This window comes from Erinaceus europaeus, chromosome 15 (genome assembly GCF_950295315.1).
Source record: "Erinaceus europaeus chromosome 15, mEriEur2.1, whole genome shotgun sequence".
NCBI lineage: Eukaryota > Metazoa > Chordata > Mammalia > Eulipotyphla > Erinaceidae > Erinaceus > Erinaceus europaeus.
Window position 1 is genome coordinate 88,958,312 of NC_080176.1, and position 13,270 is coordinate 88,971,581.

The window sequence follows — 13,270 nt, forward strand, 5'->3', positions numbered from 1 at the left end:
AATGAACACAGTGTAGGAGGTTTTTGAATTCTGGTCTCTTTCCAACTCATCTATTTCTCTTCTCGCCTTCTCTATCTCTAACTCTCACATGCTCTCACACACTCTGTCTTCACTCATTAATATTTTACTTAGATTCTGATTTTACTGACAGGCCCAGATAGACAAAGAGAGTTACCAGAGCACTGCTGAGCTCTGGCTTGTTGTGTTGGCGATTTCACCTAGGCTACTGGAGCCTCAGTTTGTAAGTCTTTCTGACACAAGCCATATTCTGTCTCCTCATTTCCATGCCAGTATCACTCAGAGTTTATCATAAAGATACACATACATGTATATATATACATATAGATTTATATATCTGTCATTTTTAGAATGTTCGACCTATGTATTTGACCTTCTTTCAGAATTACCACATTTATAACAGCCTAGTTTTTCTGAAATAATTGGCCATATAGTTGGAGCAGGATTCAATACAATTATAAATAATAGAACCTTCCAGTAGCATTTCTAATCGTGTTTCTATTAGCATCCTTATTGTAATTATCATGGCCCAGATCTTCCCTCCTTTTTCTAGTGTAAGCTTCAATACATATGTGTTTGTTTTCTTTCTCCCGAAATCTTAATGTCCCTGGACCCTGAAGTGTTAGGGAATTTTTGAAGCAGCCCTCTGTTTCTCAGCAGATGGTTTCTATGTTTCTGCTGTCATCAGGTCTTCTTGTGGTTTTTGTCTTTATTTATTTTTATTGTTTCAAGTCCTCCTAGATCATCCCCATTTATTTGCATATTTATTTATTTAGTCAGGTATCACATGTGGCATCATTTCTTCTGCTTGAGAGATTTTCTCTTATAACTGAAGGGAACTTTTGATGCACAATACATTTCCTGGGGCAAATACTACACACATATGGTGAAGGCTTGGGTTGTCTGGGGTCTGTGGACATTAGAGCTGCTGCGTGACAATCTCTACAACCCAGGTTTGAACCTGTCATGAATGAACACAGCCTAGGGGGTTTTTGACTTCTGGTCTATTTCCAACTCTTCTATTTCTCTTCTTGCCATCTCTGTCTCTGACTCTCACAGGCTCTCTCTCACTCTGTCTGAACTCAGGAATATTTTACTTATATCCTTATTTTATTGACAGGCCCAGATATACAAAGAGAGTGGCCAGAGCACTGCTGAGCTCTGGCTGGTTTTGTTTGTGATTTCACCTAGGCGACTGGAGCCTCAGATTGGTAAGTCTCTCTGACTTAAGCCATATTCTGTCTCCTCATATCCATGGCAGTATCTCTCAGACTTTATAATAAAGATATACATCCATATACATATATAAATATACATATATATCTCTGTCATTTTTAGAATTGTCAACCTATGTAATTGATCTTAATCAGAATTCACACATTTACAACAGGTTCCTTTTTCCCTACTAATTGGCCACATACTTGGAGCAGGATTCAATACAATTATAAATAATAGAACCTTCCAGTAGCATTTCTAATAGCATTTCTATCAGCATCCTTATTTTAATTATCATAGTACAGAACTTGCCTCCTTTCTCTAGTGTAAGCTTCAATACATATGAGTTTCTTTTCATTCTCCCGAAATCTTAATTTCCCTGGACTCTGAAGGGTCTCGGAACTTTTGAAGCAGCCCTTGATTCTCAGCAGATGGTTTCTATGTTTCTGCTGTCATCAGGTCTTCTTGTGCTTTTTGTTTTTATTTTTCATTTGTTTCAAATCCTCCTAGATAACCCCCATTTATTTGCATATTTATTTATTTATTTATTTATTTATTTATTTGGTTCTATATTACATGAGGGGTCCATTCTTCTGCTTGATAGATTTTTCTCTTATAATTGAAGGGAAGTTTACACTCACAATACATATCCTGTCGTAAATACTACACACATATGGTGAAGGCTGGGGTTGTCTGGGATCTGTGGACAGGAGACTGCTGCCCTACAATCTCGACAACCCAGGTTTGAACCTGTCATGTATGAACACAGAGTGGGAGCTTTTGGACTTCTGGTCTCTTTCCAACTCTTCTATTTCTCTTCTTGCCTTCTCTGTCTCTGACTCTCACAGGCTCTCACTCACTCTGTCTGCACTCATTAATATTTTACTTATATATTATTTGACTGACAGGCCCAGATATACAAAGCGAGTCACCAGGGCCCAGCTGAGCTCTGGATTGTTTTGTTGGCGATTTCACCTAGGTTTCTGGAGCCTCAGCTTTGTAAGTCTCTCTGGCACAAGCCATACTCTGTCTCCTCATAGCCATGCCAGTATCCCTCATAGTTGATAATAAAGATACACATACATATATGTACATATACATACATATATATATATATCAGACATTTTTAGAATTGTTGACCTTTTTATTTGATCTGAATGCAGAATTACCGCATTTATAATAGCCTCCTTATTCATAAATAATTGGTCACATAGTTGGAGCAGGATTGACTACAGTTATAAATTATAAACTTTCCAGGAGCATTTCCAATAGCCTTTCTATCAGTATCCTTATTGTAATTATCAAAGCACAGAACTTGCCTCCATTTTCTAGTGTAAGCTTCAAATCGTATGCGTTTCTTTTCATTCTCGGAATTCCTAATTTGCCTGGACCCTGTGTGTCAGGGAATTTTTGAAACAGCCCTCTATTTCTCAGCAGACGTTTTCTATATTTCTGCTGTCATCAGGTCTTCCTGTGGTGTTTGTTTTTATTTTTTATTTTTTTCAAATCCTCTTAGATCATTCCCATTTATTTGCATATTTATTTATTTCGTCCGATATCACATGAGGGGTCATTTCTTCTGCCTGATAGATTTTCTCTTATAATTGAAGGGGACTTTTGACACACAATACATTTCCTTTTGCAGATACTACACACTACTACAACTGCTACTGCACTGTTTTTGACAGTGACATCCAATGCACAATGGATTAGTATTGCATGGCTCTAGAGAATGTTCACTATTTAACCTACAATGTTTAACCTCACAAATATTTATTCTGTTCTTTCTTGGGGGATGAATGGTTTTCAGTCAACAGTTCCATGTAATAGTGGGCACGGGGGGGTCATTTTTCCCACTACCCCTGTATTTCTGTACATCCTTTGTAACTTTCTTATTGAGGAGAAGCAAACAGTCATAAATTGAGAGAGCAGGGCCCAAGCAGGAAGAGAGACAGAGAGACATCTGCAGCTCTGATTTGTCACTAGCCCAGCTTTTCCCTAGCTGGGTAAGTGTGACCAGGGGCTCAAAACAGGGTCCTGGGATTCCACATAGTTCCCTGGCAGCTCCACCAGCTGTTCCTCCAACCCATGCTCCCTTCGTTGTCCATGTAACTATCGATCTGCTCTAGGCATTTCTCACCTTCATATGCCAGAAACTTAACACTTCTCCCTTCCACCCATGAAACTTTGACCTTTTGCTAGGGTGCAAAACAGCAACTCCAATCCAAGTTATTTTCGGGACAAGTGTGTACGTCTCTGTGGGAAGGTGTCTGTGTGTGTGTGTGTGTGTGTGTGTGTGTGTGTGTGTGTGTGTGTAAGTGTGCATAATTGTGTTTCAGTTAAGATTACCGCTGTTGTTTCTTTATTCCTGACACAGGGACTTAGGAACTGGGTTGTGTTATGACAAAGGAAGTTTCCACTGCACAAGTGGTTTTTCAAGTATGAATTGGCACATTGGATTGTGGACTCTGTTGTGCATTCTCCCAGGTGGTCCTCAGATGGGTTCTTTCCTTTGCTATTCCCATGCTGTGTGTAATTTTCTGGGTAGACTCAAAGAGGAGTGGCATGGGGAGCTCAGCTGCATTCTGCTGTATGTCCACAAGGTGGCGGCAAAGACCATAGTTGAGTGTAGTGATTCTGTGGAATGAGGAGAACTCTAGGAATTGTGGCCCGTGGACAGCAGGGTTGAAATTGACGTAGAGTGCCCTAGACATCTGTTCTTTCCTGTGGGGTGGGGGGATCCCCCATTTGGCTTTGCAAGTGGAAGGGGTTTCTCTCTTTGCCTGGGATGACTCTACTGGGAGCTTGTGAAACCCTGTGCTCAGCTGCATTCTGCTGGGTGTCCACAAGAGGGCAGCACCAGGGCGGGACTAAGGCTCCATGGGGCAAGTGCCCTGAGGCACTGGGCTAGGAGAGTGGCGACAGTGTTTCTGGGTGTGCCCCAAGAGCATGGCCAGTCTAGCGCAGGCAGGCAGTGTCCTAAGGACGGGCCCAGACAGGAGCTGTGGGGGTCGTGTTTGCAGAAACAGGGCCTTCAGAGGATGGCAGAAAGTCCCCGGGGGCGGGCCTCAGAGCCCGTGCCCAATGAGCCTGAGGGGAGGGCCCAGTGGGTATTCATAGAGACAGCTGGCCAATCAGAGAGGAGGAACGTCACCCTCAGGGGCGTGAAGCAAGAGCTGGCCAATGAGAACAGAGGAGGAGTTGCGTGGGCGGGCCTCAGAGAGCAGCCCACCAATGAGAGCCTGGGTGCTGGCTCTGGGTGGGCGTACCCCTGGAGGTCAGCCAATCAGGGTCCAGCGGAAGTGCCTGGGGGGCGGGCCCTCGGGAGGCTGTCCAATGAGCGCCTGGGGCGGGCCTCGTGGGCGGAGCCCAGGAGGCTGGCCAATCATGGGGCAAGGGCGGTGACCTTCCTGGGCGTGCCTTAGGAACTGGCCTATCAGAGGGCGCCCCTCAGACAGCAGCCCGCCAATGGGAGCCAAGAGAAGGCTGGCTGGGGGCGTGTCCCTGGGACACCAGGCCAATCAGAGTCGAGCGGAAGTGGCTGGTGGGCGGGCCTTCCGGAGGCTGCCCAATCAGCGTGCTGCAGGGCCGTGTGGGCGGTGCTCAAGGCCGCGGGCCAATCACTGACTAGGGGCCCGGACCCTCCTGGGCGTTTCCAAGCACACTGGCCAATGAGATTGCTGGTGGGGTTCTGGGCGTGGCCTAGGCCTCTGGCCTATCAGAGCCTGGCTGGCGCCCTGTGGGCGGGCCTTCTGAAGGAATCCCGCCAATGGGAGCTCAGAGCTGGCCTTAAAAGGCTGGGCGTGCTTCCAGGAAATGCGAAGCAGGGTTCAGCCCAGGGCCCTGCCTTGCAGAAGCTGTCCAGTGTGCATGTGTATAACTCCGTTTGTGACTGTGCCTCTGTGGATTTGTGTGTGTGTGTGTGTGTGTGTGTGTGTGTATGTGTCTGAGGGAGGGAGAGAGAGAGAGAACAACAGAATCACTGTGGCACAGGTGATTTTGTGCAAAACACTTGGCACATTCTGATTTACAGCTCAATATTGACACCAGGGCAGCTCTCCTTGGCCCTTGGTCACTTTTCTTCTTTTCAGATGTAAAGACACTGAAGAGGGAGAGGTTTTTGCCCTGAGGCTTGCACTGGGAACTAGCAGCTGCCCTGTTTGTGTTGCCAGACTAGGAAACCTGTGGTGCCTGTCCATGTGGAGAGTCTCCTGGATGAGTTCCTTCTCGAGCCTTTTTCACTCGGTCCCGTTGGAGCTGCATATAGCTAATGATTTGGAGATTTTATTCCTTTGGACAATTCTTTTCCTGATGCAAAGTTTCTCTCCAGGTGTTAGCAATCAATTGTGTGAATGTCACATCGAATCCATTGTAGAAAATGACTACATCAGTGTCTCTCTCTCTCTTTCTCTCTCTCTCTCTATCTCTCTCTCTCTATATATATATATATGTATGTAACATGTAGAGGTCTGAAAATATTTTTTAGCTAGAGACCTGCACAGCTCTGGATTAGGGTAGCAATGTGGATACACCTGGCCCTTCTGAGCCACAGTCATGAGAGACATCTCACAGAGCCATATCGTATATCACTCTACAAATCTCTCTCAGCACAAACTACCAAGGCCAAATCATCTACTTCCCTCTTGCTCTTTTTGTCCACCGAGTCTTATCCCAAAACTGTAAATCAAAGAAGAAATAGACATAGTGCAGTTCCCTGCACACAGGACAGGCTGAGGCTGGACCAGGGAGATGCAATACGCCAGCCTGCATCTTGGCTGGAGCATCACTATGACTACTTCGAATTTGGAGAGGCGAGGGCAGTTTTGGAGAGTGGGCTGCCGGCCAAGGGTTGCTTCTCAGAGTGGCTAAGACCTAGATGTTCTAAGTGTTACCTTTCCTGACAAACATAAAATAGCAATGCCACTTGTAAGAAGTATGCATGGGCATGGAGGGTTTGTCTTCAGTGCTCTGGCACTGATCAACACAGGGCCAGAATTTCAGTCCTTGTCTGTCTCTGTCATTCTGTCTCTCTGACTGTCTCTACGTGCCTTCTTCACTGGGCCCTTACTGGAAGTCAGTGCATGCATCGTGAACTCAGCCTTCCTGGTGTTGAAATTTTCCTTTCTTTGCCCCTTGGATTATTTAGTCTCCTGCACATGGTGTAGTACAGAGGGGAACTGCGGAGACAGCGTTGCTGCTGCAGGTTCCAGGCATATGTCCATCTCCAGCTGCAGCTGTCCAGGCCCTCTGTGCTTGACTGCCATTCTCCAGGGCCCTGAGGCTGACACTCAGCCTCAATGCAGCCCTCCTCACCTTCCTGCACAGCATCCTTGTCCTTATTCCATGAGAGCCCCGGTCAAGGGAAGTGCAACTCGATCCCCCTGGCACACACACTGTGCTTTCCCTCTATTAAGCCAAATGGAAAGGATCTGTGGTACTGATGGCCACACCAGTGTCCAGATTTTTCCATGCAAAATGGAAGCTTCCAGTGTTCAGAAAGAGGGAGTTTTGATGGCTGTGAAATGTCTTTTCCAAGTGCCTCATGGTGTTTCAAATCCCTTTGAAACCTGAAGTTCTTTCTTGTATCTAGGGAATATTTTCAACACTGGCCAGAAGGGCCGCCCAACTAGGAGCACAGCTATCCAGGGGTCAGGAGGTCTTCCAGCCTGCTAGCTCCTGGAGGGATTCCTGAGTATGTCCTCAGGGCCCAAGTGTAAAAGGTGTTTCCAATTGCCTTGATTAGGAGCAGCCAGGCCCTCAGGTGAGGGGCGGGGCTGTGATCTTGACTGGAAGCCCCTAATTTGGCCAATGGAGGCATCCATCTTTTTTTGTCTGTCCATAGCAAGGGCCTGGGGAGTTTGTGCTTCCTGCAAGCAGAGCGACATTGTATGGGACACTCATGCAAGCCTACTTCTGGGAATCTCTCTGAGTGTGCTGTGTGGACACCAGGACACCATGATCAGGGATGTGAGGCCACAGGAGCAATTGCCTTAGCCGGACCCAAAGGGTAGGTGTAAGGGGCCGGGTTCATCCACTATTGTTTGGTTCAACACACTTCCCATCTATGTGGAAACACAGCCCTTTCTGGGTACTTTCTGGGCTTGTAATCTGCTGCCCTGAGCAGTGGACTGAGAGCCTGGAGGCTGAGTAGGCAGCCAAACGTGACTGGACAGGCTCAAGCCCCTGAATTCTGAGGGGTGCCCCAGATTCCCCCATTGGCAGTGTTTGGATCATAGTGAGGCATGGCATTGATTCGGAACTCAGGAGAGTGAGACATGAGAGTCCCTTTGCATATGCATTCTTGCTTAGCCACAATCTGGGCTAGCTGGCTTGCCCTGACCAGATAGGTTCTCTGTACATAAGTTGCAGGAGAGGCTGGCTCCCTTGCCACCCATGCTCTGAGACTACTACAGGTGATCTCTGAGCACACACAGACACACACAAACAGACAGACACACACACACACACACATTACTGTCAGGTTGGTAGTAGAGCCTATGGTGAAGGCTGGGGCTGTCTGGGGTCTGTGGGCATGAGAGCTGCTGCCTTACAATCTCTACAAGCCAGGTTTGAACCTGTCATCAATGAACACAGTGTAGGAGGTTTTTGAATTCTGGTCTCTTTCCAACTCATCTATTTCTCTTCTCGCCTTCTCTATCTCTAACTCTCACATGCTCTCACACACTCTGTCTTCACTCATTAATATTTTACTTAGATTCTGATTTTACTGACAGGCCCAGATAGACAAAGAGAGTTACCAGAGCACTGCTGAGCTCTGGCTTGTTGTGTTGGCGATTTCACCTAGGCTACTGGAGCCTCAGTTTGTAAGTCTTTCTGACACAAGCCATATTCTGTCTCCTCATTTCCATGCCAGTATCACTCAGAGTTTATCATAAAGATACACATACATGTATATATATACATATAGATTTATATATCTGTCATTTTTAGAATGTTCGACCTATGTATTTGACCTTCTTTCAGAATTACCACATTTATAACAGCCTAGTTTTTCTGAAATAATTGGCCATATAGTTGGAGCAGGATTCAATACAATTATAAATAATAGAACCTTCCAGTAGCATTTCTAATCGTGTTTCTATTAGCATCCTTATTGTAATTATCATGGCCCAGATCTTCCCTCCTTTTTCTAGTGTAAGCTTCAATACATATGTGTTTGTTTTCTTTCTCCGGAAATCTTAATGTCCCTGGACCCTGAAGTGTTAGGGAATTTTTGAAGCAGCCCTCTGTTTCTCAGCAGATGGTTTCTATGTTTCTGCTGTCATCAGGTCTTCTTGTGGTTTTTGTCTTTATTTATTTTTATTGTTTCAAGTCCTCCTAGATCATCCCCATTTATTTGCATATTTATTTATTTAGTCAGGTATCACATGTGGCATCATTTCTTCTGCTTGAGAGATTTTCTCTTATAACTGAAGGGAACTTTTGATGCACAATACATTTCCTGGGGCAAATACTACACACATATGGTGAAGGCTTGGGTTGTCTGGGGTCTGTGGGCATTAGAGCTGCTGCGTGACAATCTCTACAACCCAGGTTTGAACCTGTCATGAATGAACACAGCCTAGGGGGTTTTTGACTTCTGGTCTATTTCCAACTCTTCTATTTCTCTTCTTGCCATCTCTGTCTCTGACTCTCACAGGCTCTCTCTCACTCTGTCTGAACTCAGGAATATTTTACTTATATCCTTATTTTATTGACAGGCCCAGATATACAAAGAGAGTGGCCAGAGCACTGCTGAGCTCTGGCTGGTTTTGTTTGTGATTTCACCTAGGCGACTGGAGCCTCAGATTGGTAAGTCTCTCTGACTTAAGCCATATTCTGTCTCCTCATATCCATGGCAGTATCTCTCAGACTTTATAATAAAGATATACATCCATATACATATATAAATATACATATATATCTCTGTCATTTTTAGAATTGTCAACCTATGTAATTGATCTTAATCAGAATTCACACATTTACAACAGGTTCCTTTTTCCCTACTAATTGGCCACATACTTGGAGCAGGATTCAATACAATTATAAATAATAGAACCTTCCAGTAGCATTTCTAATAGCATTTCTATCAGCATCCTTATTTTAATTATCATAGTACAGAACTTGCCTCCTTTCTCTAGTGTAAGCTTCAATACATATGAGTTTCTTTTCATTCTCCCGAAATCTTAATTTCCCTGGACTCTGAAGGGTCTCGGAACTTTTGAAGCAGCCCTTGATTCTCAGCAGATGGTTTCTATGTTTCTGCTGTCATCAGGTCTTCTTGTGCTTTTTGTTTTTATTTTTCATTTGTTTCAAATCCTCCTAGATAACCCCCATTTATTTGCATATTTATTTATTTATTTATTTATTTGGTTCTATATTACATGAGGGGTCCATTATTCTGCTTGATAGATTTTTCTCTTATAATTGAAGGGAAGTTTACACTCACAATACATATCCTGTCGTAAATACTACACACATATGGTGAAGGCTGGGGTTGTCTGGGATCTGTGGACAGGAGACTGCTGCCCTACAATCTCGACAACCCAGGTTTGAACCTGTCATGTATGAACACAGAGTGGGAGCTTTTGGACTTCTGGTCTCTTTCCAACTCTTCTATTTCTCTTCTTGCCTTCTCTGTCTCTGACTCTCACAGGCTCTCACTCACTCTGTCTGCACTCATTAATATTTTACTTATATATTATTTGACTGACAGGCCCAGATATACAAAGCGAGTCACCAGGGCCCAGCTGAGCTCTGGATTGTTTTGTTGGCGATTTCACCTAGGTTTCTGGAGCCTCAGCTTTGTAAGTCTCTCTGGCACAAGCCATACTCTGTCTCCTCATAGCCATGCCAGTATCCCTCATAGTTGATAATAAAGATACACATACATATATGTACATATACATACATATATATATATATCAGACATTTTTAGAATTGTTGACCTTTTTATTTGATCTGAATGCAGAATTACCGCATTTATAATAGCCTCCTTATTCATAAATAATTGGTCACATAGTTGGAGCAGGATTCACTACAGTTATAAATTATAAACTTTCCAGGAGCATTTCCAATAGCCTTTCTATCAGTATCCTTATTGTAATTATCAAAGCACAGAACTTGCCTCCATTTTCTAGTGTAAGCTTCAAATCGTATGCGTTTCTTTTCATTCTCGGAATTCGTAATTTGCCTGGACCCTGTGTGTCAGGGAATTTTTGAAACAGCCCTCTATTTCTCAGCAGACGTTTTCTATATTTCTGCTGTCATCAGGTCTTCCTGTGGTGTTTGTTTTTATTTTTTATTTTTTTCAAATCCTCTTAGATCATTCCCATTTATTTGCATATTTATTTATTTCGTCCGATATCACATGAGGGGTCATTTCTTCTGCCTGATAGATTTTCTCTTATAATTGAAGGGGACTTTTGACACACAATACATTTCCTTTTGCAGATACTACACACTACTACAACTGCTACTGCACTGTTTTTGACAGTGACATCCAATGCACAATGGATTAGTATTGCATGGCTCTAGAGAATGTTCACTATTTAACCTACAATGTTTAACCTCACAAATATTTATTCTATTCTTTCTTGGGGGATGAATGGTTTTCAGTCAACAGTTCCATGTAATAGTGGGCACGGGGGGGTCATTTTTCCCACTACCCCTGTATTTCTGTACATCCTTTGTAACTTTCTTATTGAGGAGAAGCAAACAGTCATAAATTGAGAGAGCAGGGCCCAAGCAGGAAGAGAGACAGAGAGACATCTGCAGCTCTGATTTGTCACTAGCCCAGCTTTTCCCTAGCTGGGTAAGTGTGACCAGGGGCTCAAAACAGGGTCCTGGGATTCCACATAGTTCCCTGGCAGCTCCACCAGCTGTTCCTCCAACCCATGCTCCCTTCGTTGTCCATGTAACTATCGATCTGCTCTAGGCATTTCTCACCTTCATATGCCAGAAACTTAACACTTCTCCCTTCCACCCATGAAACTTTGACCTTTTGCTAGGGTGCAAAACAGCAACTCCAATCCAAGTTATTTTCGGGACAAGTGTGTACGTCTCTATGGGAAGGTGTCTGTGTGTGTGTGTGTGTGTGTGTGTGTGTGTGTGTGTGTAAGTGTGCATAATTGTGTTTCAGTTAAGATTACCGCTGTTGTTTCTTTATTCCTGACACAGGGACTTAGGAACTGGGTTGTGTTATGACAAAGGAAGTTTCCACTGCACAAGTGGTTTTTCAAGTATGAATTGGCACATTGGATTGTGGACTCTGTTGTGCATTCTCCCAGGTGGTCCTCAGATGGGTTCTTTCCTTTGCTATTCCCATGCTGTGTGTAATTTTCTGGGTAGACTCAAAGAGGAGTGGCATGGGGAGCTCAGCTGCATTCTGCTGTATGTCCACAAGGTGGCGGCAAAGACCATAGTTGAGTGTAGTGATTCTGTGGAATGAGGAGAACTCTAGGAATTGTGGCCCGTGGACAGCAGGGTTGAAATTGACGTAGAGTGCCCTAGACATCTGTTCTTTCCTGTGGGGTGGGGGGATCCCCCATTTGGCTTTGCAAGTGGAAGGGGTTTCTCTCTTTGCCTGGGATGACTCTACTGGGAGCTTGTGAAACCCTGTGCTCAGCTGCATTCTGCTGGGTGTCCACAAGAGGGCAGCACCAGGGCGGGACTAAGGCTCCATGGGGCAAGTGCCCTGAGGCACTGGGCTAGGAGAGTGGCGACAGTGTTTCTGGGTGTGCCCCAAGAGCATGGCCAGCCTAGCGCAGGCAGGCAGTGTCCTAAGGACGGGCCCAGACAGGAGCTGTGGGGGTCGTGTTTGCAGAAACAGGGCCTTCAGAGGATGGCAGAAAGTCCCCGGGGGTGGGCCTCAGAGCCCGTGCCCAATGAGCCTGAGGGGAGGGCCCAGTGGGTATTCATAGAGACAGCTGGCCAATCAGAGAGGAGGAACGTCACCCTCAGGGGTGTGAAGCAAGAGCTGGCCAATGAGAACAGAGGAGGAGTTGCGTGGGCGGGCCTCAGAGAGCAGCCCACCAATGAGAGCCTGGGTGCTGGCTCTGGGTGGGCGTACCCCTGGAGGTCAGCCAATCAGGGTCCAGCAGAAGTGCCTGGGGGGCGGGCCCTCGGGAGGCTGTCCAATGAGCGCCTGGGGCGGGCCTCGTGGGCGGAGCCCAGGAGGCTGGCCAATCATGGGGCAAGGGCGGTGACCTTCCTGGGCGTGCCTTAGGAACTGGCCTATCAGAGGGCGCCCCTCAGACAGCAGCCCGCCAATGGGAGCCAAGAGAAGGCTGGCTGGGGGCGTGTCCCTGGGAAACCAGGCCAATCAGAGTCGAGCGGAAGTGGCTGGTGGGCGGGCCTTCCGGAGGCTGCCCAATCAGCGTGCTGCAGGGCCGTGTGGGCGGTGCTCAAGGCCGCGGGCCAATCACTGACTAGGGGCCCGGACCCTCCTGGGCGTGTCCAAGCACACTGGCCAATGAGATTGCTGGTGGGGTTCTGGGCGTGGCCTAGGCCTCTGGCCTATCACAGCCTGGCTGGCGCCCTGTGGGCGGGCCTTCTGAAGGAATCCCGCCAAAGGGAGCTCAGAGCTGGCCTTAAAAGGCTGGGCGTGCTTCCACGAAATGCGAAGCAGGGTTCAGCCCAGGGCCCTGCCTTGCAGAAGCTGTCCAGTGCGCATGTGTATAACTCCGTTTGTGCCTGTGCCTCTGTGGATGTGTGTGTGTGTGTGTGTGTGTGTGTGTGTGTGTGTGTCTGAGGGAGGGAGAGAGAGAGAGAACAACAGAATCACTGTGGCACAGGTGATTTTGTGCAAAACACTTGGCACATTCTGATTTACAGCTCAATATTGACACCAGGGCAGCTCTCCTTGGCCCTTGGTCACTTTTCTTCTTTTCAGATGTAAAGACACTGAAGAGGGAGAGGTTTTTGCCCTGAGGCTTGCACTGGGAACTAGCAGCTGCCCTGTTTGTGTTGCCAGACTAGGAAACCTGTGGTGCCTGTCCATGTGGAGAGTCTCCTGGATGAGTTCCTTCTCGAGCCT